Below are 27,121 nucleotides of genomic sequence, written 5' to 3'. Positions count from 1 at the left end.
CCCCCCCCCCCGCCCCAACCACCAAGTTCATTTCTTTTGATTACAACGACTGCAGTGACATTTTGGCCATAAAATTATGACCAGATAATTCTAGACACTTCTTGCTTTCAATGTTAGGGAGGAATAGTTACCTAATAAGCAAGTTTTCAATCTCAAAATTGCAAGTATTATGAAGCAATGAGATACCACATTTGATGAAGGGTAATCGGACGTTAGTATGGCTGAAGATAGCTGGGGAAACAGATCAAGGCACATAGGCTCACAGTGAGGGAGGGAGTGTCCACAGCAGAAGCTTTTCGGAGTTGGTTGGGATGGATAAATCAAAAGCTTTGGGCACCAAAACCTAGGTCTTGAGGGGAAAGAAAAGAATTGAAGATTGACTCTATTATTAAAGTTTTCCTTAGGATCAGCCACGATAGAGAGAAATGGGAAAGAAAGGAGTTTGTCTAGGTCATGTTTATCTTTTATGTTATCCAAAGAGACTATCTTTGGAGTTTAATAATTTTCAACTTTCTACCTGTGTGAATGTGGAGAAATTACTTCCTCCCTTTCTGAGTTTCTGTTTCCTTGATTGTAAAATGGGGATAATAATACCTCCTTCACAGAATTTTGAGAAGATTACATGAAATATATACGGGGTGCGTGTGTGTATTTTATATATATATATATGTATATATATATATATATACACATATACATATATATATATGTAAAATTACTTAGCATAGTGCTCTGGACATAATACCGCCCCCATCTCCCCTCCAGAAATGTTAGACTTATTTGACCAATGGTAATTTCATGCCTACCAGCTGTTCTTTAGGCACTGGTCATACAAAGGTGAACAAGATGAAGCCTACATCTAGGGGATGAATTTTAAAAGTGTTAATTAGGGGGCGCCTGGGTGGCTCAGTCGTTAAGCGTCTGCCTTCGGCTCAGGTCATGATCCCAGGGTCCTGGGATCGAGCCCCGCGTCAGGCTCCCCTCTCAGCAGGAAGCCCGCTTCTCCCTCTCGCACTCCTCCTGCTTGTGTTCCCTCTCTCACTGTGTCTCTCTCTGTCAAATAAATAAATAAAATCTTAAAAAAAAAGTGTTAATTAGAAATGACTGATTAACTTTAGTGTTTAAAAGATACTGAGCCTTCGGCTCATGGTCTCAGGGTCCTGGGATGGAGCCTGTGTCTGGCTTCCTGCTCAGCGGGGAGCCTGCTTCTCCCTCTGCCGCCCTCCCCCGCTCATGCTCATTCTCTCTTTCTCCCTCCCCTCAAAAATAAATGAAATCTTTAAAAAAGTAAAAGATACCCAAAACAGATTCTCGATGTTTGGAAACTTATGTATAACATGAAATAAAGAAACATATAAAAGGTTAGCAAATCTTTATAAAGGGAAATGCATACTGAATTTCAATACACAATAGATTTGTTCTGTTTTATTTGGAATTTCCTTTTAAAACATTTGCATTTCTGGATTGTAGTGGACATGAGAGTATCACCTCCTGGAGAATTTTGTAAAGAAGGAAGGGAAAAAGTTGAGTAGAACTCATAAATGAAACTAAAACATAGAGGATTTAGATTCAAACATGGTTAGGAAAAATAGCCCAGAGTGAAGTCAGTAGGTATAATGAGGCAGAAAAAAGGAGTATTGTTAGACAGTTGATCATAGAAGAATAGGATAAAAATAGTCTATTTAAATTATGCAAATATTAAACAAACAAATCACACTAACAAAACATAGCTGGAGGCTAACTAGAAAGAAATGGCCAGGGTAAAAGCTGAAGAAGTCTGAATAGTATATAAAATACTTTTCATGCATTAGGAGCCCTTAAGGAAATGCACATCAAATATATGCTGGACATATTCATATCTTACCAGGATATCATTTACGCAAAGTCAACAGAAAAGCTGGGGAAATGACAAAGGCGCATAGTCTAGCAGTAACAATTAGTTGCATTGAGAAAAATGGAAATAATTTTCTATTCACACTATAATCCCTTCAAAGAGATTATGTGGATAAATGCCTGTGTACATGTCTTAGGAAAAAAATCTATAGAATGTCATTAATCTGAGGCCATATCCAAAATATTTGGGTTTTATGGAGCGGTTAAGAGAAATATTTTTGTTTTCATTTATGTCACAGACCCACAAGTTTTCTTAGTAGATCAATTTTTGGACCAGGGCTGATCAGAAAGTCTGCAGTTGTTTAGAGTTTTAAAACATCTGGAAAGTTATTCTGGCAAGTAGAGTCAAATCCATGAGCAAAACAGATGTTTTCCACTGCAGCGGGAAAACACAACTTTCTTATATGTACGGCACATGGTCCAAATCCATTTCAGAAATAAGATTCTATCTTCTAAACGGTCTTGGTACCACAGGACTCTCCTAGACTCTGCGGATAAAAGCATGGCCAAGGCCATTTAGGTGTTTGAAAGTCAGTATTTTATGACGATCTTTTATCTCATGTTTCGTAAAACAAGAGAAACAAGTTATAAAAATGTAGGTTGCCTGTTCAAGAACGCAGTGAAAAAGTTGGAATTGGATTAAAACCAATTGGCAGGACCCCCGGGAGCTAAGAATGGGGAAGGACAGTAAGTCACTAGAGAACAGAGGGGAGCTGTGCTTGCCTTTTCCCCTAGAGAAAGCAAAGAGAAGCTTCTTCCCACTGCCCAATATGACAGAGCATCAGAAGCTCTAGGAGATGGGTCTTGTCAGAAATTGTTGTGTCCCAGGAATATAGGAAATGGATCCATGCAGAAACACATTTAGGGGAAATTGTTCCTTTCACAGATGAATCTCACATACAGATGAATCCTCATTATTGGTGGGCATAAAGCACATATTCTAGGTTTCCTTTTTAGCCTTTTAAAAATAGACATAACATTTTAATAGACAGAAAGCATCTGCATTGGTTATTTACCACTTAATTGTTTTAACCTAAAAAGTTCCATATTCCCAGCCAACATAACATTTTCCTGGTTTAACACTCGATTTGTGCTTTTTTTTTCTTTTAATCAAGAAAAATCAGAAATAAGGAAAAATAGAATAAAGGAATTATTTTTTATTGTATCAAATAATGTAAAAAAATTTTTTTTACCAAGAGTAAAATGAAGGAACACTTGCCTGATCAAGCTGATTAAATTGGTTTAGAATCATCAGAGTTGTCAATATTTGAAAATGTTGCTTACTGTATAAAAAAGTACTTGGGTTGCCCCAGATTATTGCCGACTACTCTAAAATATTTTACAGTTAACAAAACATAGCCTGTAAAGATAAAGAGTGCAAATCAGGGGCGCCTGGGTGGCTCGGTCGTTAAGCGTCTGCCTTTGGCTCAGGTCGTGATCCCAGCATCCTGGGATCGAGCCCTGCATCGGGTTCCCTGCTCTGCGGGAAGCATGCTTCTCCCTCTCCCACTCCCCCTGCTTGTGTTCCCTCTCTCACTGTGTCTCTCTCTGTCAAATAAATAAATAAAATCTTCAAAAAAAAAAAATTAAAAAAAAAGAGTGCAAATCATTATTTGGCTTCAGAGCTATGAAGAATTCTGCGATATCTAGAAAAGTATTGCCTGCTTGTCACAAAATGTTGTAGGTCTCTTTATAATGAGGTGCTATCATGGGACAGCCTACGGTACTGACAGATTCTTTATCTGTTTTCCATTCATCTTTGCTAGGTGCATAAGCCTGCCAAAATACTATCGCAGATGATGGGATTTAGATTCACATGTGTCAGGGAAAATGTGAATAGAGTCGATCACCGATACTAGACAGACACTTCTTATTTTCAACTTCCTATTAACATTATAACCTGATTCACTTATGATATCATTGCCACTTCTGTTTACCCTCAGTCCCATCTGAAGCTAGCTCATCAGGAATTTTAGAGAGAACGCCTTTGAACCTGAAACACTTTAATTATCACCTTGCTCCAGGGAATTGTGAGCTAGAAAGATACCATATTTTAGAGGAGAAAATACAGATCTCTCTAGGAAGATGATTTGCATTTGTTTAGGAGATAACGCTGTTCATCCATTGTATGGAGGGCTGCCCAGAATAGAAATGAGGAAGGAGCAAAGATTTGCTAAGTGGACAGCTTCCTAATTCCTTTTGAGACATGTCTTCCAAGGATAGCTTTACTTTGTTTGAAGTGTTGTGATTTTTCCAAAAGTGGGGTATATACCAATTTTGGTAAGTGTGAAAACACATCGGAGAGCCAAAAAAGAAATGAGTTCTCTATTTTTTTACAGCCAATCTCTCCCCCATCTTACAGCCCTACTGGTGGATAATGGAAAATGGACATTGTGTGGATAGGGCCAGGAGCAACTAGAGATAGAAAGGTTGTACAGAGATATGAAACAAATAGGAATATGCGTAATTGAAGGATGTGTGCCGAGAAAGGGCTTTGTGCAAATGAGGGTAGAGACAAAATGAAGCGCTAGTATAATTTCTGGAATCGGCATATGTCCACTGCAGTCAGGTACAGGAGGAGAAGGAAAGGGGAAGTTAGGAGAAGAGCTGAGGTGTTTCAAGCGATATAGTAGAGAGGGAATGACAGGAAACCACACTTCATGATGACATTAGGACATATTGTGAAAGAAACAATATGGCTTTTCTATAACTTCCTGCACTTGAGTTTTTCCTGTGGAAGGAAGTGTAGATCACAAAAATGAAAGGCAATGGAGGAAAAGAATATGAACCCAGATGGCCTCAACTCCTTTTTTCCTGAGCTTAGAAAAGAAAGCAAAAAATATGTCATCAGGCCAAATCCAAAGACAGCAAAAACTTCAGGTCTCTCGCATCAGGACCAGCTGTGTCACAGACCAGGGTGGGAAAAAATTAAAATCTCGTGACTTATAAGGAAACTAGAATAAATAGGCACTTAGGTTTCTATTTAAATCCGTCTTTCTAAGTGTATGAGATTATTTTTCCAACTGATTTTATTGAGTGAAAGCTTCCATCTGGCTGCACTGAGGGAGACTCTCCGAGTTGTGGAGGGGGTAGAATCAGGGCTGGAAGTAACCGGAATGTCTTTCCTTCCAACCCCCTCATTTTTCTTCTAGCAATTCTGGAGTGTGATGGAAACAGAATCTATCAAGTCCACATGCTCCAGACTTGCTCATTAAGCACAAACAGCTTCTGCCGCTCCTGTGTTCCCTTCTAGCTCTTACTCCATCCCGCTTCCCAGCTAAGCGTCTTGCAGACTGCAGTCTGTCTGCATTTGTTCTCTCCACTTCCTCACCTTCCTTTTACCTCCCCAGGACCTAGAGCTGCCACTGTTTGGAAACTGGCCTCACAGAGTGCGCTCATTAAGCCCCCTCCTCCATCTGTGCGAACGTGGGCTTTGGAGCAGGATGGCTGAACTTTAAATCTTGCTTTTGTCACTTGCTTCCTGTGTAAGCCTGGGCAGCGAGTTCACTTCTCTCTGCTTCATTTTCTCATCCAGAAAGCGGGAATAATGATCATAATCTCTACTGCACAAGGGTGTTGTGAGAATTGAAGGTACCAAGCCATGCAAGCTGCTAAACATGGTCCCTGCCATGTTATAATTCCTTAATAAAATAAATCTGAGGTCTTAGGTATCATTATCTTTCTTGATACTTTTGGAGTATTATTGTTAACCAAGTCTCTCTTTCCAAGCTTCCTTCCATCCCTCCCTCTTTCCTTCCTTCCCATGGGCTCATCTCCTAATTGTCCTCTTTCACTCTATTACCTGCTTCTCTGTTTTCAGTGGAAACTCCTTTGCCTCTCTCTGCCTCTTGACCTCTTAAATTATCCTTAAAATTTGCCTTCTTACTCTCATACATTTTCCTAAAGAGGAAGGCATCCGTGCTATTCCAAACCGGCCCTCTGCCTTGACTTCACTCATAGTTCTACACTTGTAACTAAATATTCGTTGTCTCCACCTATTACAAAGTTACTTCAATCCCAAGATGTCCAACACAGAATGGATTATCTCCCTAGGGCAGCTCCTTTCACCTGACCCGATTTTACCTTGTAGTCAAAGGCACCACCACCTGTCTGGACACTCACGTCAGAATTCTCTTCCTTCCTTGGCTTCTTCCACATTCAATCATATGACAATCTACTTGTGTCCCAAGTGTGGTCTTTCTTCTCTATTGCCACTTTCTTAGTTCAGGCCTTCATTACTTTTCTCTCTACAGAAGACCAGCCTTCTAACTTGTCTCCACTTCCCACCTTCTATTCCACCAACTACTGCTCACGTATTTTCTAAGATTAAAAACCAGATCATTAATTCAATCATGTATTCACTCACTCTTTCATTACTCACTTACTTATTTACTTAATAACATTTAATGAAAGCCCACGTGCGCCAAGTACAGATCATCGTACCCCACAACACATGCCTGCTTGTGCATGAGTGTGAACACACACATACACACATGCACACTGTTTCTCTCTTCATCCCCCAATAATTGCCTTGCATTGCCTTTTTTTCATAGCACTTAACACAGTCTGAAATCATCTTGTTCAATTCTTTATTGTCTGTTTCCCTTATGTAAGTTCTGTAGAGCAGAGATTTGTAAGTTGTATTTATTACTGCATCCCCAGTGCCTGAGCAGAATTGAATGAATTAATGAGGAAAATTTGATCTGAATTATGAAGAACATGCAGCAGTTTGTCAAGGGAACTTGGAGTGGGGGGGCTGGGGGAGTGGACACAGAATGTACATAGGCACAAGGATAATAGAAAGGAGTCAAGGCACTTTGAGGAATTTAGAGGGAAATAAAATGAGCTGTACTTGGCACACAGTGGGTTTTCATTATATGTTATTAAGTAAAAGTAAGTGAGCAAGCGAGTAAATGAGTGAGTGAATGCACGATTGAATCAACGATAGGTTTTAGTCTTAGAGAATGTGTGAGCATTGATTGGTGGAATAGAAGATAGAAAGTGGAGACAAGTTAGAAGGTTTTAAATAGGGTAATTGGTCAGAGAAACCTTTTCTGATGAGGTAGCATTTGAGCTGAGCCCTGAATGAGGTGAAAGAGTGAGCCACGTAGGTATCTGGAAGGAGAGCATTCCAGGGCTTGCGAACAGCAAGTGCTAAGGCACTGTGGTGGAAGTGTGCCAGGGTGCTAGAGCAAAGAAGTTGGAAGGTGGTCAGTGAAAGGCTATAGAGCAAGTCTCTATGATGCCAGCCTGATTTTGCAATTTTTGTTGGGCATCCATTTCTCTGTGCTCAGACAGTGCTTGGTATTACATTGTGCTGTTATGACATGGCATATGGTGGTCACTGTTTATGTCTGTTTAATTGCTAATACTGCAAGCTCTCAAGGGTGGGGACCATTTTGTACTCCTTGTCGTATCCCCAGGGCCTATCGCTGTGCTTGGTAGGTGTTTGAACCTTTGCTGAAAAGATGAATCAGAGGCCCTAAAGATGCTTTCTCATGTTTGAGTCACGTGACTGGGTTTCTGGGTTCCCATTGTTCTCAACACTCTTCTTTTCATCACCTCATTCTCTTAGCATCTGTTAGTAATCTTCTGCCGGCTTTGGCTACTTCCCTACTGGCACCTTGCATCATGGACATTCCTGTATTGATTTCTAGTCACGACCCTCTACTCCTCCCCAGGTTTCCAATGTATTGCAGTGATAAGTGTGGCCTGTGTGGACAAAGAGCTCTGATTTTTGGAGCTGTGGGAAGGCTCACCAGGGCACTGATAAATGAGAATAAAAGTATAGGGTGGGGTCAGAAAATGGAGGAATTTGCAAGTTGAGCAAAGACAGGAAACTGACTATGATTACTTAGAAATACCATCCTGCAATCGTACTTTAAGTTTTTATAAATACTTCGATATTTTTTGTGCAAGAATGAATAAGCTCTAGACCTTAGCTTACTTTGAGATGACCAAAATGACATGTTTGCATATATTAGAATAACGTGGTTTCGGGCGCCTGGGTGGCTCAGTTGGTTAAGCGACTGCCTTTGGCTCAGGTCATGATCCCGGAGTTCCAGGATCGAGTCCCACGTCGGGCTCCCTGCTTGGCGGGGAGTCTGCTTCTCCCTCTAACCCTACCCCCTCTTGCGCTCTCTCTCTCACGCTCTCTCTCTCTCAAATAAAAAAAAAAAAAAAAAAAAAATCTTAAAAAAAAAAAAGAATAACATGGTTTCATAAGATATCAGTCCCTGTAAATAGATGACCTCTATAAAATGAAACTTTCCTTTTTTTTTTTTTTAGAGCAAGAGGTTGGAGTTCATTTTTAAAGGATAACAATCTCAAAGACTGTGAATACAAGTAATAATCATTAGAAAACAAAAAAGCCTTGTAATTGTCGAAAAGGTGTCATCAAGAATGTGAGCAAAATTTATATATCTTATCATAAAGTAATTTTTGAGTTCCCTATGTAAAACCTACTTAGTCGAATTTCATACGTAATTATAATAATTTGGTTGCCCATTGTTTTAAGTCACAGCAGACTAAATAATAAATTACCAGGGCAGAAGATGGTAGAGGAAGTCACAGCCATTAAGTGGATGGAGGGATGCCCAGCTGCCCAGAAAAGGCAGAAAGACTTAAAGAAGCAGACATCAAGGGCTCAAAATGATAGCTATTGAGGGAGATAATGCAGTTACCCTTTGTGGCACCCCCATACAGGTGCGTAAGACTTAATCTGCAATGTTGAGTTGAAAGATTCCAATTTTTAAAAATAAGTATTTGTTTATTTGTTTTTCAAATCTCATCTGCTGACAGAGCCTTACTTGCATTGCACTTGTTTGGCCCCAAATCTGATCTGAACTGATAGAAGGTTACTTACAAACTTTATTCTAATTTGTGTATCTTTTCTGCAGAAACAATGTGTTAATTACAGACCGTGCCGGGGGTGTTAGAAATATATGGAATAAGCCCCATGCAAGATCCTGTAAAGGTTACCTGTATCTTCAGAGTGCCTTCATAGGATTTAAACGTCTTAGTTGCAAGAACTTTGCATAAGGGGGATTGTAAAGTCATGAATGCACACAATGATACCTATGGTTAATAAGATCAGAAATGTTCTGCTTAACGTGGTAAGAAAGTGTGGGAAATGCTTTGAAAGCTTAGTATTTGCAAGTGTTCATTAGAGGAAAGGAAAGTTGCAGTGCATTTGGAAAGTCAACAAGCCTTTATAGTATATTTTAGAGGTTTTCCTCTGTGTGTGTATGTGTGTGTGTTTCCAAGTCTTTTAAGATGAAATTAGACATGGAATCTGGGGGATATATTTGCTCTTGCCCTGCTGAGACTTGGATTTACACACTTATCAGAGAAATTATCTTTAAGGTTGTTTGGGTTCTCTCAAGCACCAGGGCTATCTGAGTGAGAAAGTTATTCAGAGATCTGAATTTGCTTTTCAAAACCTTCTAAATTTGTAATAGGAGTTTTCTTTTGTTTTATCCCCTCCATCCCCCAGGATTCTACTGCCAAAGAAGAACAAATTTTGGGTGCCAACTTAAGGAGACAGAGTCTGTGTTTGCAATGCCAATGAGCATACGGAAAGGGAATTGTTAAATAGCTTGAGGGTTATTATAGCTCAGTAACCTAAAGACATAAAAACACAATTTTATATGTTAGGGCTGAATCTAGTTTAGTTATAGAAGAAGTAAAGAATTCAGAAACACCCAAAATTCACAATAGATAATAAAGTATTACTATGTTATTTTCTCTGCCCCCAAATAATATAGGTCCATAGTTAAAAATTCAGATATTATAGAAATATGTTAACTGAAAGACTAGAAGTAACTCCTAGCTACACCGTCACCTGTCTCCCCATAAAAATGTTATTAAAATGTTGGCTTGTATTTCTCTTCCATTCTTTTTTATATGAATTAATTCATACTGTACAGGGCATTGCAACTTGCCTCCCCCCCACTTCACAATTATATATCTTTTTTAAAAAAAATTATTTATTTGAGAGAGAGAGAGAGAGCGTGCACACAAACAGAGGGAGGGGCAAAAGGAGAGGGAGAGAGAATCTTAAGCAGACTCTGTGCTGAGCACAGAGCCCTACGAGGGGCTTGATCCCAGGATCCTGAGATCATGACCTGAGCTGAAACCAAGAGTCAGATGCTCAGTAGACTGAGCCACCCAGGCACCCCAACAACCATACATCTTGATGTCCACCCAAGTTAGTAGTTAATTACCATCCCATTCTTTTCAATCATAAGATAGAATTCCATTTAATGATTATACTGTAACTTAAAATTGATGATTATTACTTACTTTTCTATATATTTTTCTTTTTCCCATGGTTATTTTACTTTTCGTTTTTGAATCTCTTCTGCTTAGACACACGTAGAAAAATAAAAAGCCTAGTTTGACTAGAAAAAGTGGCAAATGGTGAAACAAGTGCTACTTTTGAATGGCAAATTTCCAGTTCTGTGGAATAAGCATACAATGATCTCAAAAAGATAAAACAAATGATATGTCTGTTTTGAATTTGAAAGAAAATTCAGAAAAAATAAAAAATAAATAAAAATAAAAAATATTCAGGTGTTAGTAATAAATGGATCAATATCTCTCAGATTCAAAAATTAAATTTCCCTCAATTGTAGAAGCAGAAGAATTTCTGGGAGAAATATATTGTACTGTAAAAATAAACATTCACATTTAAAATTAGGGACAGAATATCTGTGGTCCTGCTCAGAAAGCAGTGTTATATCTACAGAGCTCATAAGTCATTGAAAGGTCAGGGATAATAAGGAATGAGCCATTCCGATGACCTGTGTCCAGGTAAATAAAAGAATAGTAACTGGATCACTTGCATCGACAATTGCCTTGTCCTTCTGCTGTCATTCTGCCTCATCTCTTTCAAACTCTCCACAGCTATAGCTGTCTTCCTGCATTAATGTCCTCCCTTCTCTATGCAATTCAACAATCTTTTCCTCTTGGAAGAGCAAGGACAGTGAGTAAGGTGAAGGCCTATGACTCACTATTGCCATTTATCTACGCTAGCCTTGCTGGTCTATCTCCCTTCTTGTCCCTCAGAGGCAACCACTGTCTAAATTTTATAATTAACATTCCCTTGTTTACACGCTAGTTTTAAACAAATGTATATGTGTTCCTAGATAACATATCATTTAGTTTTGCTTGGTTGTAAGCTTTGTCAAAGGACAACTTGAACAAAATCTGTGAACTCCAGTGTTATGTTTCTAAGAGTTATCTATGCTGCTGAACATACCTGCTGTTTCCTCATGTTCCCCACTACAGAATATTTCATGATCTGGATATATCAAAATTTATTTCTCTTTCATTCAATTGTGAGTACTTTTAAATTTTCATTCTTGATTTCTTCTTGGATCCATGAGTTATTTAGAAGTCTATTTTAAAATCCCGTTTATTTAAGTTTACCTTTAGAAATTAAAATGCGCTGTTATATAGATTTTAAGTTAAACTTAAATCTTCAAAAAATTAGTCTATTAATTTCTAAATCTATTGGGAGACTTTAGTAGAGATTACAGGGTCTAAATCACTGATCAACAAACCCAGCCTGCCACCTGTTTTTCTACACTAGTGAACTAAGAATGGTTGACTCATTTTAACTGGTTAAAAAACACGAAAGAGGGATAATACTTTGAGGTGGGTGAAAATTACAGAAAATTCAAAATCTGGGGCACCTGGGTGGCTCAACTGGTTAAGCTGCTGATTTGATTTCGGCTCAGGTCATGATCTGGGGGTGGTGGGATTGAGCCCCGAGTCTGGCTCAATGCTCAGCACAATCTGTCCCTATCCATCTGTCCCCCCACCCCTCCCCCCTGCCCGCTCTTGCACACGCTCTCTCACTCCAAATAAATAAATAAAAATCTTTTAAAAAATTCAAATTTAGTGCTCCTAGATAAAGTTTTAATGGAAAAACAGGCATGGCCATTAATTTAATTACTATCTTCGCTCCTGCAGGAAAAGATAGCTGAATTGCATGAACATATTTTCTATGGCAGCTTTCATGCTACAGTAGCAGAGTTGAGTAGTTGCAACAGAGACCTGCAAAGCCAATGTACTTACTATCTGACCCTTTACAGGAAAAGTTTTTCAACCCTTGGTCTAGATAATACAAATTCTTTGAAATATATTAAGTATGTTGGTTAATTTATGTAAATATATATATATATTTTTAGATTTATTTATTTGAGAGAGTATGCGCCTGCATGTGGGTGAGTGGGGGAGGGGCAGAGGGAGAGGGAGAGGAAGAGAATCCCAAGCCGACTCCCTGTTGAGCACAGAGCCCGACAAGGGGCTGGATATCACAACCCTGAGACCACCCCAGCAGAAACCAAGATTTGGAAGCTTGACCAACTGAGCCGCTCAGGTGCCCCAATTTTTGGAAATATTTCTTATGGGTTTGTTGAGAATGTCCATTCTTTAAATGTTGTATATCTATAGATCTACATCTATATATCCATATCTATCTATATACATGGAATTATGAATAATTTATCAATAGGTGAGAGGGTGTTGAAATATCCCCCCGTAATGGCGGATTTATCAATTTCTCCTTATTGATTTATCATTAAGTTGTAACTTTGTCCATCCCCAATAATATTTTTGTATCTTAAGTCCACGGTGTGTGATATCAATATAGCTACACCAATCTTCTTTTCATTGTTTTATACCTGATATAGTGTATGTTTTTAGTTCCTGGAGCCTCAAAACAATAACAATAGGAACATCAAAGATCGCTGAGTACAGATCACCATGCCAAATATAATAATGAAAGAGTTTTAAATTTTGCAAGGATTACCAAAATGACACACAGAGATATGAAATGAGCAAATGTTATTGAAAAAAAGGTGCTGATACACTTGCTGGATGCGAGGTTGCCACAAACCTTCAATTTGTAAAACAAACAAACAAACAAACCCCCACCCAGTATCTTTGAAGTGCAATAAAGTGAAGTGCAATAAAACAAGGGATGCCTGTATACCTTTTCAAATTTATCTACAGATATGTTTTGCATTAGTTGCTTTTAAGACTGCCTATAAAGCTACACACAGTAGTCTCTAAATGATATTCAGGCATTAGATTGGGAGATTGGAATGGGGATGGGTATTTGAAGATTATATTTGACTCCTCAGCAGTTTAGGTATAGCTCGTAGTCTTCAGATTACATACATTCAGCCACTAAAATTTCTTCACATTTTCTATATATAGCTTTACACCCAGCTGTAGACTTACTCCATTCCTCAAGTTTTGCAACCTCACTCCACATCTGAAAGACCCTATTCATTCCGTATGTCTTTCTTTGTTCTGTCCTGCATTATTTTCATCCCCTATACCAACATAAACAAATGAGATTTTTAGAAAGGGGACACTTGTATATGGTGTCACTATAAACAGGCAAGTTTGACCAATTCTCAGCAAAAGTATAAAAGAGATTAACATTGGTTCTAAGCACTTAGAAAAGGTAATGGGGATCATTGATGCCAGAATGGGTTAATTTGAAAATGGATCCTGTTTAACTAGCTTTGCTTTGTTTTGTCCCCCCCCCCCTTTTTTTTTTTAGATTTTATTTATTTGACAGGGAGAGAGACAGTGAGAGAGGGAACACAAGCAAGGGGAGAGGGAGAGGGAGAAGCAGGCTTCCCGCTGAGCAGGGAGCCCGATGCGGGGCTCCATCCCAGGACCCTGGGATCATGACCTGAGCCGAAGGCAGACCTTAACGACTGAGCCACCCAGGCGCCCCCCACCCCTTTCTTTAATAGGTACTTGGACTGGTGTATTTAGGCTTGCTAGAGGCAGTGAATTTTCATTTCAGTAAAACATTTAGAAAACCATTCATGAAATCTTTTTGGTTATAGTATGATTGCATGAACTAAAGTGCTTGATCTCGAAAAGTGTTGGTTCATAAATTATTATCTTGGAGACTATTTTTGGTGGTGGGCTACAAGATTCTTTTATTTTTTTCAAAATATTTTATTTATTTATTTATTTGACAGAGAGAGAGAGAGAGAGTACAAGCAGGCAGAGCGGCAGGCAGAGGGAGAGGGAGAAGCAGGCTCCCCGCCAAGCAGGGAGCCGGATGTGGGGCTCGATCCTGGACTCTGGGATCATGACTTGAGCCGAAGGCAGAGGCTTAACCGACTGAGCCACCCAGGCGCCCTTACAAGATTCTTTTCTAAGCCTGTTTTATATAATTTTATTAGACTTAGGTGGAAACAAAGAAGCCATGTTCATTAACTTCACAGATACTGTAAGTTAAAAGTGATCACTAATAAGATTTCAAAATCTCAAATTATGTCTTAAAACAAGATGAAATTTAATATGGATCAAAGGCAAAAATTGGGTTTAAACATGTAGAATTATAGAAACAGACTATGTAAGGTGGAAGCTATGGTTTAATTGTAGTCCATGTAAAAGAGACTTGGATGTTTTATTCAACTCTAAGTAATACATTTGGTAAAAGAAAAACCTAACACAAGTTTGGGATACCTTACTGACAGGGTATGCTTGGATCAAGGGGCTACTGATCATTTTTTAACAAAGTTCTTAGCCCACTGTATTTGAGTGTTGTGTTCTCTTTTGAGTGCACAATTTAAGAAGGAAAAGGAAAAGTTGAAGGACATGCAAAGCAGGGTAAAAAGTGTGGTTATGACGGCTCACCATTCCATTTGACAAATAAAAGGATCTAAAAATTTTGAAAAGTAGAAAAATATTAGATATTCTGATAGTAGTTTGGTTCAAATATTTCAAGGCCTGCAATGTCTGTAAAGAGTGAGAGTAATTCCTTGGGGTCAGAATCAGCACCAGTGGTGTTAAGGGAAGTTGAACTGATGTTCACAAAGCAAATGATTATAGACGTTTTAAGCAGACCTGGGTTTTAATTCTGGCATCAGTATTGGCTGTGGCAAAAGAGATGATACTTCTGAGCTTTACTTCCCTGTTGAATAGGGATAAAAAGGCCTATCTCATTTTAAGGATTAGAAATAATACATAAAAATTGCTTAGTTCCTGACATAGGTAAAAATTGAATAATAATGATTATATATAATACCAATAAATATAAAGATTTCCAACATTGTAAAAGTTTAAGCAGATGATGGTATGATGGAAATATTGCAGAGAGGATTTCTACTTAAGATAGGGGACTGGACTTAAGATCTATTTGAACTTTTAGCATAATGGTTTCCCCTGACTCGGTTGTGCTTTTCCTTGTCTCAGAAAGCAAGCAGGTCCACTCTGTTTTAACCAAGTTTATCTTCGTTGATTTCTGAGAGTCAATTGCCTTTAAAGAAGTTAGAACAGGAAGGGGGCGTAGCTATGACAAATGAGTGTTTTAAGAGTAAGAAAATATAACGCTCGAAGACTACAGGGCTTCTCATTTAGTGGCTCAGTGAGCTACTCATGGAGCTACTCATTACGAGGTTGGTTACAGTGAAAGAATCTCCACTACTTCAAACCACATCAGGCTCTTGGCAAGAACTACGTGAAGAATGGGATCTCAGGCAGGCTTGCGAAGCGGGTCTGGGCTTGCTGGCTGGAGCTAAGGACCGCACGGAGGCCCTTGGGTGCCACCAGTTGATGGCATGAATAGAAACAAAAAAGAGGAAAGCGACAAAAGGGGGAAAATAGGTGGCAGGGCCGCGAGAAGGAAGACGAAGGTTGGCGGGTGGTTGGGCGCGGCGAGCTTTCTGCCCACGAGTTGTGCGCCAGGACCCGGGGCGCTGTAACTGGGCGCTCCCATGGCCAGGGGCATCAACCCTTGCCCGGGGGCGAATCTCCCCACACGCTCTGTTCTCCCTCCCGCGTCTCCCAGCTGCTAGTCGGTCCTGCTAGGGCACTTCTCGAAACCTGTCCGCAGCTAGGAACCTTGGCCCGACTTTGATGGCCTCGATAACTTAACGCGGCACCCTGACCTCTTTTCTCCCGCCCCTCTCCCGCCCACCCGGCCCCACCGCCCAGTACACCTCCCGCGCTGGGGTCGACCAGATACTCTGCGGCTCGGCTGCCGGCAAGACCCGGAGAGTGGAGCCAGCTCGGACCGCGCCTTCTCGCTCGCTCCTAGCAGGGGTAGTGGGCATGCGCGGCGCGCGGCTGGCTTTGGCGGCGAGCGGGTGAGCGGGCGGGCAGCTCCAGACTTCACAGGCGGCGGCGGGCGCGGCGGTCTTGCCCAGCGCGAGGCCGGCGCTGTGCTCGCCCCGGAGATCGCTGCTCTCCAGTCGGGCGCAGACGGCGGCTTTGCGGCTCGCGGAAGATTGGAAGGGCGTGGTCCAGGTCGGGGGCTTTCTCCTGGCCGCCTCCTGCCTCGTCCCGTCTCGAGGCGCCTCCGGGGAAAGCCACGGCCCCGAGGGCGGATCCGAGGTAAGAGCCCCTCGGGCGAAAGGCGCCGGCCGGGGGGCCAGCTGTTTGAACTCAGCCTCGATTTTTAAAATCCGCTTTTGTGTGCTTGGATGGAGCGGTGCCAGGCGCCGCGTCCGCTTTCATTCACTTTGACTGCTTTCAACTGGTGTTGGGGGCCAGGTGTGCCGGGGCGCTGCTACCGGAGCGCGTCCGTGCGCCCGGTCGTGGGGCGCCACGGAGCGGGTGCCGACCTTCGGCCGCCCAGCCGCCCGCCGAACCCGGGGCTCCGGGAGGGTGGGCAGAGAAGATCCGTGTCCTTGTGATATTTCCTGGTAACCTGAGCTTCCGCACACACACCTGCGTTTATCTGGTCGGTGGGGCGACTACGGAGCCGGTATTCTCACAGCTTATTTTAGGCTTGGGATTTCGAGAGCTACCCTCCCCACCCTCAAATGGAGGGGGGTCTTTTCAGATTGGTAGTTTGGGGCAAGGTCCCACCATCGCATACCCTCTCAAATTAAGATAGCTCATTGTTTTTGAATAGTTGTCACTCCTGATTCCTGTTGACTTTCCGTTCTTAGTTTGTTCCACTTTACTCACCATTTTACTTTTGGAAGATGGCCTTTCTGGTGTCTTTGTCAATTAATGCCTTTGGAGTAGATTTCCCCACGTATGAAGACCCGGCTCGCTCCTCCTGGGGTCACTCTTCTTTCCTTTCAAGGACTATCTGTATGCAAAAATCTTTGCACGGATTGTTCTCTTCCTTTTCATTGTTTCTCAAATCCTTATTTTCCCGTAGACCCGTAGTACTGCTGGAATCTCTTTGGGGGTAAGACGCCTGTGGTATTAGGATTTGAAAACCAGAGACGTCTAGGGCGGTAGAGTATTAAGAATTGGAGTTCTCCTTTACAAAATGTATTTTAATGAAATGTATTACTGCTTTTCTTTTGAAGGTTTCAGTTTTTGTCTCATAAGAGGAATAGGTAATATCTTAAGAGTTCAGATAAAACTTGGTTTCAGATGCATATGAACAGCTTGATTTTGGCTTTGTTATTCTTTTTTTTTTTTTTAAGATTTTATTTGTTTGCGAGAGAGAGTACAAGCGAGGGAGTGGCAGGCAGAGGGAGAAGCACGCTCCCCGTCGAGCAAGGAGCCCGATGCGGGACTCGATCTTAGGATCCTGGGATCATGACCTGAGCCGAAGGCAGACGCCCAACCTACTGAGCCACCCAGGCGTCCCTGGCTTTGTTATTCTTTTGGGAGATAGGAGAATTAGGATTCCCAGATGACTTTATATATGTGTATGTATATGTATATATATAGTTATATTCATATACATATAGATATATATGTGTGTATATATATGTATCCATACACACACGGATATATACAGAAACAGCAAAGTAGCTGTGTTGTGTTTTGCTTCTAATTTATTTCTACTGAGAGGATACCATTCTAAAGGGACTTGGGTTTTGCAAATGTGCAGTAAATGTAGATCCTGTGGTCATTGAAATTAAAGTCAATGTTATCCTCTCTCACCTAGTATAGATTTTCAGTTTGGAATTGGAGTTTTTTGGACAGGTTCTTATAGTTTTGAAGTTGCTAGTGTGAATAAATTTTGGTCATGAGTTCACACTTTGACTTACAATTAGAAAAATAATACACTTTATAGAATTGCCACTAAAGGGTATCACAAATGTAATAACATTTTATAGAAAGCCTTTAGTGCAGAATTCATACTTTTTAAAATTCCACAAGTCATTCACTCCACAGCAGAAAAAAAAAATGAAAAGAAGAAAACTTTTTTTTTTTTAAGATTTTATTTGTTTATTTGACAGAGAGAGACAAAGCGAGAGAGGGAACACAAGCAGGGGGAGTGGGAGAGGGAGAAGCAGGCTTCCTGCTGAGCAGGGAGCCTGATGCGGGGCTCCATCCCAGGACCCCGGGATCACGACCTGCCCGAAGGCAGAAGCTTAATGACTGAGCCACCCAGGCGCCCCAACAAGAAAACTTTTAATTCCACTATTCTGAAATAACCACTGTTCACAATATTTGGTACATTCTCTTTGAAATATATTTTCTTCCCACTTTCCAATGTCATTGAATATCAATAAATAGTAATTTTCACCCTTTTATTGATGATGGGAGAATACTTGAAGTTGTATTTGGGGTGATTTTTCAGCATGGTTTATTCTGGTTTGTTCTGTTGGGAGTCTAATGTCTAATTTTGAACACTTTGCTTGTTTCTGATCAAATGAAAATATTTCATTTTGTTTTCATTTCTAATTTTTTCTCTTTTCAATTTTTTACCTATGCTGATACTTTTCAGTTATCAGTCCTTTTCTATGCTATAACATAGGCTTTGTACTCTTTGCTTTCAGTTTTTTTTTTTTTTTTTTAAAGATTTTATTTATTTATTTGAGAGAGAGAGCTCATGAGAGGGGGGAGGGTCAGAGGGAGAAGCAGACTCCCTGTTGAGCAGGGAGCCCGATGTGGGACTCGATCCCGGGACTCCAGGATCATGACCTGAGCCAAAGGCAGTCGCTTAACCAGCTGAGCCACCCAGGCGCCCTGCTTTCAGTTTTTATTTGACCCCAAATCCTAGACCCTTCCTTTTCTTGTGTTATGCTACATACATGTTCACTCACTGCCTTTTTTTTTTTCTGCTGACTCTCCTGTTTTCTTCATTTACCTATTTTAATTTTGCAAGAGCTCACTTAAACCATGGTTTGTATAAGAGAATATAGTATCCACAATAAGAGATGATGGTTTTCCTCAAGGTCTCTCTTTAGATGCTTGAAGTTTTGCTGGGTGAGTATTTTAGCACTGATTTCATTTATATAAAATTTAAGTTAGCTTTGGTGGGTTGTGTTAAACAGATTTGGATCATCACAGAACAACCTAAGTTAATGACAGGTTACAAACGTTCAGACATCTGCAATGGTATGTAAGGGGAAAAGTGGAATTTTAGTTAAAGTACTTTAGCTATAGTATATCCCTGCTGGGAATTACTGCATGAAATTGTTTGCAGCTGTTAGTGATTGAAAGTATTTTCTTAAGGAAAATTCTGTAACAACATAGTTGTCAACATTTTAAGTTTAATGTATGCAGGGAAGGTGTTCAGTGCTTCACTACAGCCTCTTCAGTGATTTCTAGATACATTCTTAGACGGTATTTAAAATATATATATATATTATTTTTTAGATCAGTTTCAGATTTACAGAAAAAGTGTAAAGATAGTGCAGTGACTTCTTATATACACTGTTACCCAACTTCCTCTCTTATTACATCTTATATTAGTATTTGTGATGATTAATGAAGCAGTATTGGTACATCATTACTAACTGAAATTCACGCTTTATTTAGCTTTCCTCAGTTTTTACCTGATGTCCTTTTTCCTGTTTCAGGGCCCTACCATCTTAGATACCACATTACACTTAGTTGTCATGTCTCCTTACGGTCCTCTTGGCTGTGACAGCTTGTTAGACGTTGTTTTTGATGACCTTCACAGTTGTGAGGAGTATTGGTCAGGTATTGTGTAGAATGCTCTTCAGTTGGAGTTAGTGTGACTTTGTTCTCATGGTCAGACATGGCTTTTAGTCTTTTGAAAGGAAGATCACAGAAGTAAAATGCTGTTTTTATTACATCATATAAAAGGTACGTTCTGTGAACATGATTTATCACTGTTGATAATGATCTTGATCACCTGTCCGAGTTAGTGTTTGGTAGGTTTCTGCCCTGAAAAGTTACTCTTCTTCTTTCCATGCTGTACTTTTAGAAGGAAGTCACTGTGCACAGCACACATTTAAGGAGTGGATAGTTTTACTTCTCCTCCCTGAGGGTGGGGTATCTATATAGATTATTTAGAATTCTTCTGCGTGGCAGATTTTTCTTTTCTCCCCATTTATGTATTTACTCAGTCATTTACTTATATTGGTCCGTACTCATGGATATACATTATATACTTTGGGTTATAATCCAGTAATACTTTATTTTGTTGCTCAAGTTGTTTCAGCTTTGGCCATTGGGAGCTCTTTCAGTTGGCTCTTGTGTCCCTTTGACATGTCTCCGTCAATGTGAGGTTTTTTTTTTAATCATTTCTTTACTTTCTGGCATTAAAAGATGCTCCAGGGTCATCTTTTATATTTCCATTTCCTGTCCCAGTCCTAGAATCAGCTGGAAAGAATCTGTTTCATCTTCTTGGGAAATAGTATTAGAAGCCAAGATTTGGGTGCTGGGTTCTTGTTGCCCTGGGGTGTCAATGACTCTAGACCCTCTTATTTACAGAGCAGGAAACGTATGTATGTGTACAAACCCTGCATGTACGCCTATCTATACATATTTCTCTATGTAATCATATCTATTCATGTTAAGCAAAATGTGAGTTCATATTTTGAGTCTATAACATAATTTGAGTCTACAACTCTGCCTACCCCATTACCATTTGTATCGTTATGGCCTTTTCTTCTTGCTTATGTGTAAACTCATTCCAACCATGAAAAGAAATCTGGCTCCCACCATCTGTCATACATTTACTTAATTGTCAGTCCTTTTATATACTTAGAGCAGTATTGAAATTGTTAACTTATATTCTCTTTACAGAGAGTGGGAAACAACTTTATCAACTAGAGTACAGTTCTTATGTCCGTTCCTTTTGCCTTTAGTTTAGATTCCATTCCTTTTTCTCCTATCCCACTTAGTGAAGTAGTTGCACACAGGAATAATAGTGTCAGGGGTGCCTGGGTGGCTCTGTCGTTAAGCGTCTGCCTTCGGCTCAGGTCACGGTCCCAGGGTCCTGGGATTGAGCCCCACACATCGGGCTCCCTGTTCCCTGTTCGGCGGGAAGCCTGCTTCTCCCTCTCCCACTCCCCCTGCTTGTGTTCCCTCTCTCACTGTGTCTCTCTCTGTTAAATAAATAAATCTTCAAAAAAAAAATAGTGTCAGATCCTTTTGTTACAATTTTTATTCCATCCTGGGATCCTTCTGACCTTCTAAATGATTTTTTTTTTAAGTTTGCATACATTAAAGTTCTCTCTTTGTCCTGTAAAGTTCTCTGGGTTTTGACAAATGCGTCATTTCATGTATCCATTAGTATAGTATCAAAGCATCATACATTAAAAAACCCGTTCTTCATTTATCACTCCCTTAATCCACCCTCCCCTCTTCTCCCCCTCCCCCACAACAACTGATTTTTTTTTTTTTTAATTGTCCCTATAGTTTTGCCTTTTCCAGACATCATATAATCGGAATCATACAGCCTTTTCAGACTGGCTTCTTTCACTTATGAATATGCATTTAAGGTTCGTTCATGTCTTCTTGTGATTTGATAGCTCATTTCTTTTTATCACTTGATAATTTTGCATTGTGTGGGTGTATCAGAGTTTGTGTATCTATTCATTTATCGATGGACATCTTTGTTGCTTCTAGTTTTTGGAAACTATGACCAAAGCTGCTACAAATATTCATGGACAAGTTCTTATGTAGACACAAGATTTCACATCATGTGGGTAAATACCTAGGAACATGATTGCTGGATAATATAAGATTATTGTTAGCTTTATAAGATATTGCCAAACTGTTCTCCAGAGTGGCTGTGCCATTTTGCATTCCCATCAGCAATTAATGCAAGCTTCTGTTGCTTCTCATCCTTGTCAATTTTTGATATTGTCAGTTTTTTGGATTTTATGCATTCTAATAGGTATAGTAATATCTCATTGTTGCTTTAATTTGCCATTCCCTAATGACATTTAATGTTAAACATCTTTTCATATGCTGTTGTCTTTTGTATATTTTCCTTGGGGAGATATCTGTTCTGAACTTTTGCCCTTTTTTTAATAGGGTTGTCAGTTTTCTTACTGTTTTAAGAATTCTTTATATCTTTTTCATACAGTCACTTTATCAGATATGTATTTTGCATATATTTTCTTCTAGTCTGGCTTTTCTTTTTATTCTCTTAACAGTGTCTTTTCAGAGCAGATGTTTTTAATTTTAATAAATCTCAATTTGTCAATTTCATGGGTAGACTTTTGGTGTTGTATTTTAAAAATTCATTGCCAAACTCAAGGCCATCTAGATTTTATCCTTCTTTTTTTTTTTAGGAGTTTTATAATTTTACTTTTAGGTCTTTGATCCATTTTGAGTTCATTTTTATGAAAGGTGTAAAGTCTGTGTCTAGATTCACTTTATTCATTTGTACCAAGACCAAGTAAATGAGATTTTTCAGTCAAGTAGATTATAAATTGGGCTTAGGATTGAAAAGAAAGTGTTTTTATTTGATTTTTAAAAACCTTCTGCAAAATTGCTTAAAGGAAACAGTTGAGAAATGACTTGGAAACTAAAATGTAGTAATACATATAGACTGTGTGTTGAGATTGGTTTCTGGACATTTGTGGAAGATGGAATTGTGTTTGTTTTTTTTTTAATAAAAGATTTTATTTATTTTTTATTTAAAAAAAATATTTATTTATTTGCTAGAGAGAGAGCACAAGCAGGAGGGACAGGGAGAAGCAGGCTCCCCACTTAGCAGGGAGCCTGATGTATGACTCTATCCCAGGACCCTGGGATCATGACCTGAGCCAAAGGCAAACGCTTAACTGACTGAGCCACCCAGGCACCTGGAAGGTGGAATTGTTAATACAGAGTGATATCTATCAGTTCTTTCAGATCTAACTATAAGAAATAATTAATAAGGTTTTCTTTTTTGCAAAGAGGATCTGAAATAAGGGATTTGCAAGGTGTATGCTGAGAAGAGGCAGATGATGTATGTACCATCTAGAAACTTGAGACTTAACTGTATGGTCTTGAATCATATCCCGTGCCATTCTTCTTGCCAGAAAGAAGTGGTTTTTTTTTTAAGTACCTTTCTTTTGATATGTCAATAACACTGTTACTGACATTGGGGCCAGAATTTTTATATTGTTATGCTACGGATAGAATCATTAGCTTCCAAAAAGCATCTAGTGAGGTCTGACATAGTGAAAGTAGCAGCTTTGGTGTGGCAGGTGTTATATACATTATCTTTTTGACTCTTAAAAGAGCTCTTTAAGGTAGTTCTCCTTATTTCCATATTACAGGTAAGAAATGTGTTCAGAAAGATAAAGTGACTTATCTGTGATCCATATGGAAAGAAAGGGACAGAGTTTGGATGGGAACTTTGATCTTTTTGACTCCAAAACTTTCCAGTTGGCTGTGAGGTCTCTCATAAAACAGAAAGTGCAAGGATAGTTAGTATCAGGTGTCCTTGATTTTATTATTTTCTTTAAAATTGTACATTACTTAAATTACTACTGAGTTAAATGAGAATGGCTCAAAAATTGTGTTTTTGAGATACATGGAGATGATTTTAACCTTTTTCTTTTTTTCCTGTTGACTGATCTGCATCTTATTGGCCCAGAGGTGTGAATTATTAGAAAATGATTATAAAGAATGAAGTTCCTTTAAAGAGAGGAACTTGTGGGGTTTAGGAAAAATAAAATACATAATAGTAGAAGTAGCTAATTGTTTATACCTTTCTCCCACTGAATTGTAAGTTTCTTGAGGGCAGGGAACCAAACTCAATTATCTTTACGCACAGTATATGATACACACTCACAAAATATTTGCTGAATGAAATAAGTGCTTACTAACATGTTCGTTACAGAAGAATGTTTAGAAGAGGAATTTTCTTCCCAGAGTAAGTTGAACATCGTTACATTTCATTTATTTATTCATTCATCATTCATTGAGCATTTGTGGAATATCTGTTCTGTGCCAGACACTGGGAATACAAAGATGAATGAGACAGGATCTCTGCCTTCTGTCTTCAGGGAACCCAGAGAATCGGGCAACCCATTTTAGTAGATAATGGAACTAATGAGAGTATATATTAAATAAACAAGCAAGCAAGCAATAGACTTTGAAATCAGAAAGTCTTTACCTGCCTTAGTTTTCTTACCTAGGAAGTAGAAACGATAATAGTACCTATTTGACACAGTTGTTGAGGGTAGGTTAAATGAACAAAAATTATATTTATATTTCATCACATAGACAAAGGGAGAGGCTCACTGTGGCTGAGGAATCAGAAAAATCTTTATTGAAGAGTGTGACATTGGGTTTTATAGGATGAATTTTTGAGGCCAAGAATAAGAGTATGATGTGGGACTCTAGGGCATTCCAGGCAGAAAGATGAATATGTTTGACGTGCAGGATGGGTGGACATGACAGGAGTAGTGGGAAATTCTGCACATTCTCACAGAGCCTGTAGGGATATTAGAAAGAACTGAATAATCATTTTTCATTTTTGTAGTAACAATACAATACAGTATTCATTGCATCATAGTAGGAGAGGATAAAGATCTCAAACCTGTTTTAAGGATTGTGTGAATCTCCTCTTTTAATCCTATGACTTCCTAAATATAGTCCTTTATGTAGTAGATAAACTCTTGTGTTTTGTTTTTTTTTCTTCTTCTTCCAGTCCTGTGATACTCAAGTGATTTTATTAAGAAAGAGGACTTGTGTGTTTTGGGGTGAAATCAGAGGTTCTGTCTCAAACAATGCTTCTATTTAGTAGCATAGCAACATTAGAATGTAACATTATTTAAAGGCACCATCTAGTCCTGTTTGAGCCAATCCAGAATTCTAAGAGCTATGAATGGTTTCTGAATAGAACCTGAACATAATACTTAGCAATGTGCTAAAATAATTTGTTCATTGTATGAATTATGTGCTTGTTGGGGGTTAGAGTTCTACAGCTGAAAAATTGTGTTTTTAATATAAGGGGAGAAGAAAAAAAGGAAAGACAAAATAGAAAAAAAATGAACATCAATAGAAGGAAGTTTATATTTAAAGAGAGGGGCAAAAGTCTAGAACCAGACTATTTCACAGTTACATTTTACCAAACATTTAAAGAAGAGTTAATACCTATCCTTCTCAAACTGTTCCAAAAAATTGAAGAGGAAGAAGTGTTTCCAAATACATTCTCTAAGTTCAGCATTAATCTCATACAAAAACCTGATAAAGACACTACAAAAAAAGAAAATTACAGACCAATATCCCTGATGAACATAAATGCAGAAATCCTCAAAATCTTAGCAAACTGAATTTAATAATACACTGAAAGGATCCTATACCAGGATAAAGTGGGATTTATTCTGGGGATACTAAATATTTCAGTATCTGCAAATTAGTCTGTGTGATATACCACATTAACAAAATGAAGAGTATGAATTAATATGATCAACTCAGTAGATGCAGTAAAAGCATTTGACAAAATTCAGCGTTTATTTATGATAAACACTTTATTAGGAGGGAACATACCCCAACCTAATAAAGACCGTATATGACAAACCCACAGCTAACATCATACTCAATTGTGAAAAACTGAAAGCATTTCCTCTAAAATCAGGAACAAGACAAGGTTGCTTACTTTCACCACTTTTATTCAACATAGTACTGAAAGTCTAGCCACAACATTCAGACAAGAAAATTGGAAAGGAAGAAGTAAAACTTACTCTTTGCAGATAACATGCTACTGTACTATCAGTGGAAAACCCCAGACTTCATAAGAAAACTGTTAGAACTAATAAATTCAGTAAGTTTGCAGGATACAAAATCAACAAACAAAAATCAGTTCCATTTCCATATACTAACAACAAGCTATCTGAAAAGGAAATTAGAAAAGCAATTCCATTTACAATAGCAACAAAAAGAACAAAGTACTTAGTAATAAACTAAGGAGGTGAAAGACTTGTATACTGAAAACTACAAAGCACTGATGAAAGAAGTTGAAGAAAACACAAATGGGAAGACATCCCATATTCATGGACTGGAAGGTTAATATTACTAAAATGTCCATACCACCCAAAGCAATCTTAAGATTCACTACAATCCTTATCAAAACACCAATAGTATTTTTCACAGAACTAGAACAAATAATCTTAAAATTTGTATGGGACCACAAAAGACCCCAAATGGCCAAAGCAACCTTGAGAAAGAACAAAGCTGAAGGTATCACACTCCCAGATTTCAAACTGTACTGCAAAGCTGTAGTACTCAAAATTGTATGGTATTAGCACAAAAATAGAACAATGGAACAGAATAGACGGTCCGGAAATCAACCCACACTCTCATATGGTCAATTAATCTATAACAAGGCAGGTAAGAATATACAATTGGGAAAAGATAGTCTCTTCAGTAAGTGGTGTTGGAAAAACTGGACAGATTTCTGCAGAAGAATGAAACTGGACCACCTTTTTTTTTTTTTTTTAGATTTTATTTATTTATTTGACAGAGAGAGACACAGCAAGAGAGGGAACACAAGCAGGAGGAGAGGAAGAGGGAGAAGCAGACTCCCCGCTGAGCAGGGAACCCGATGCGGGGCTCAATCCCAGGACCCTGGGATCATGACCTGAGCCGAAGGCAGACGCTTAATGACTGAGCCACCCAGATGCCCCTGGACCACCTTTTTATACCATATGCAAAAATAAACTCAAAGTGGACTAAAGAGCTAAATGTAAGACCTGAAACCATAAAACTCCTAAAAGAGAACCTAAGCAGTGAGCTCTTGGACATCAGTCTTAGCAACATTTTTTTGGATTTGTCTCCTCAGGGAAGAGCAACAAAAGCAAAAATAAACAAGTGGGACTACATCAAATTAAAAAGCTTTTGCCCAGCAGAGGAAACCAACAAAATGAAAAGGCAACCTACTGAATGGGAAAAGATATTTGCAAATGATATGTTCGATAAGGGATTAATATCCAGAAATATAAAGAACTTAGTACAACTCAGCACTGGGTGCCTGGGTGGCTCAGTCAGTTAAAAATCTGCCTTCAGCTCAGGTCATGATCCTGGGGTCCTTGGATTGAGCCCCGAACCAGGCTCCGAATCAGGGAGTCTG

General features: G+C 39.1%; 1 protein-coding gene across 4 annotated transcripts in view; it reads left to right on the top strand.

Annotated features, from left to right (window-relative positions):
• Positions 1-27,121, top strand: part of EPS8 (epidermal growth factor receptor pathway substrate 8) — a 199,053-nt gene that overhangs the window by 7,248 nt on the left and 164,684 nt on the right. For 3 of the 4 annotated variants that reach the window (XM_032391808.1, XM_032391802.1, XM_032391803.1), the window contains exon 1: positions 16,035-16,269. The exons of the other annotated variant lie outside the window; for it this stretch is intronic. The gene's annotated coding sequence lies outside the window, so the exon portion shown is untranslated. Of the gene's footprint in view, positions 1-16,034; positions 16,270-27,121 lie in introns of those variants that run through there. 4 annotated transcript variants of the gene reach the window in all.

The sequence above is a fragment of the Phoca vitulina genome, unplaced genomic scaffold (genome assembly GCF_004348235.1).
Source record: "Phoca vitulina isolate PV1807 unplaced genomic scaffold, GSC_HSeal_1.0 scaffold64, whole genome shotgun sequence".
Classification (NCBI taxonomy): domain Eukaryota; kingdom Metazoa; phylum Chordata; class Mammalia; order Carnivora; family Phocidae; genus Phoca; species Phoca vitulina.
The sequence above is the reverse complement of the archived record's forward strand: the minus strand, read 5'-3'. Positions and strand labels throughout refer to the sequence as shown.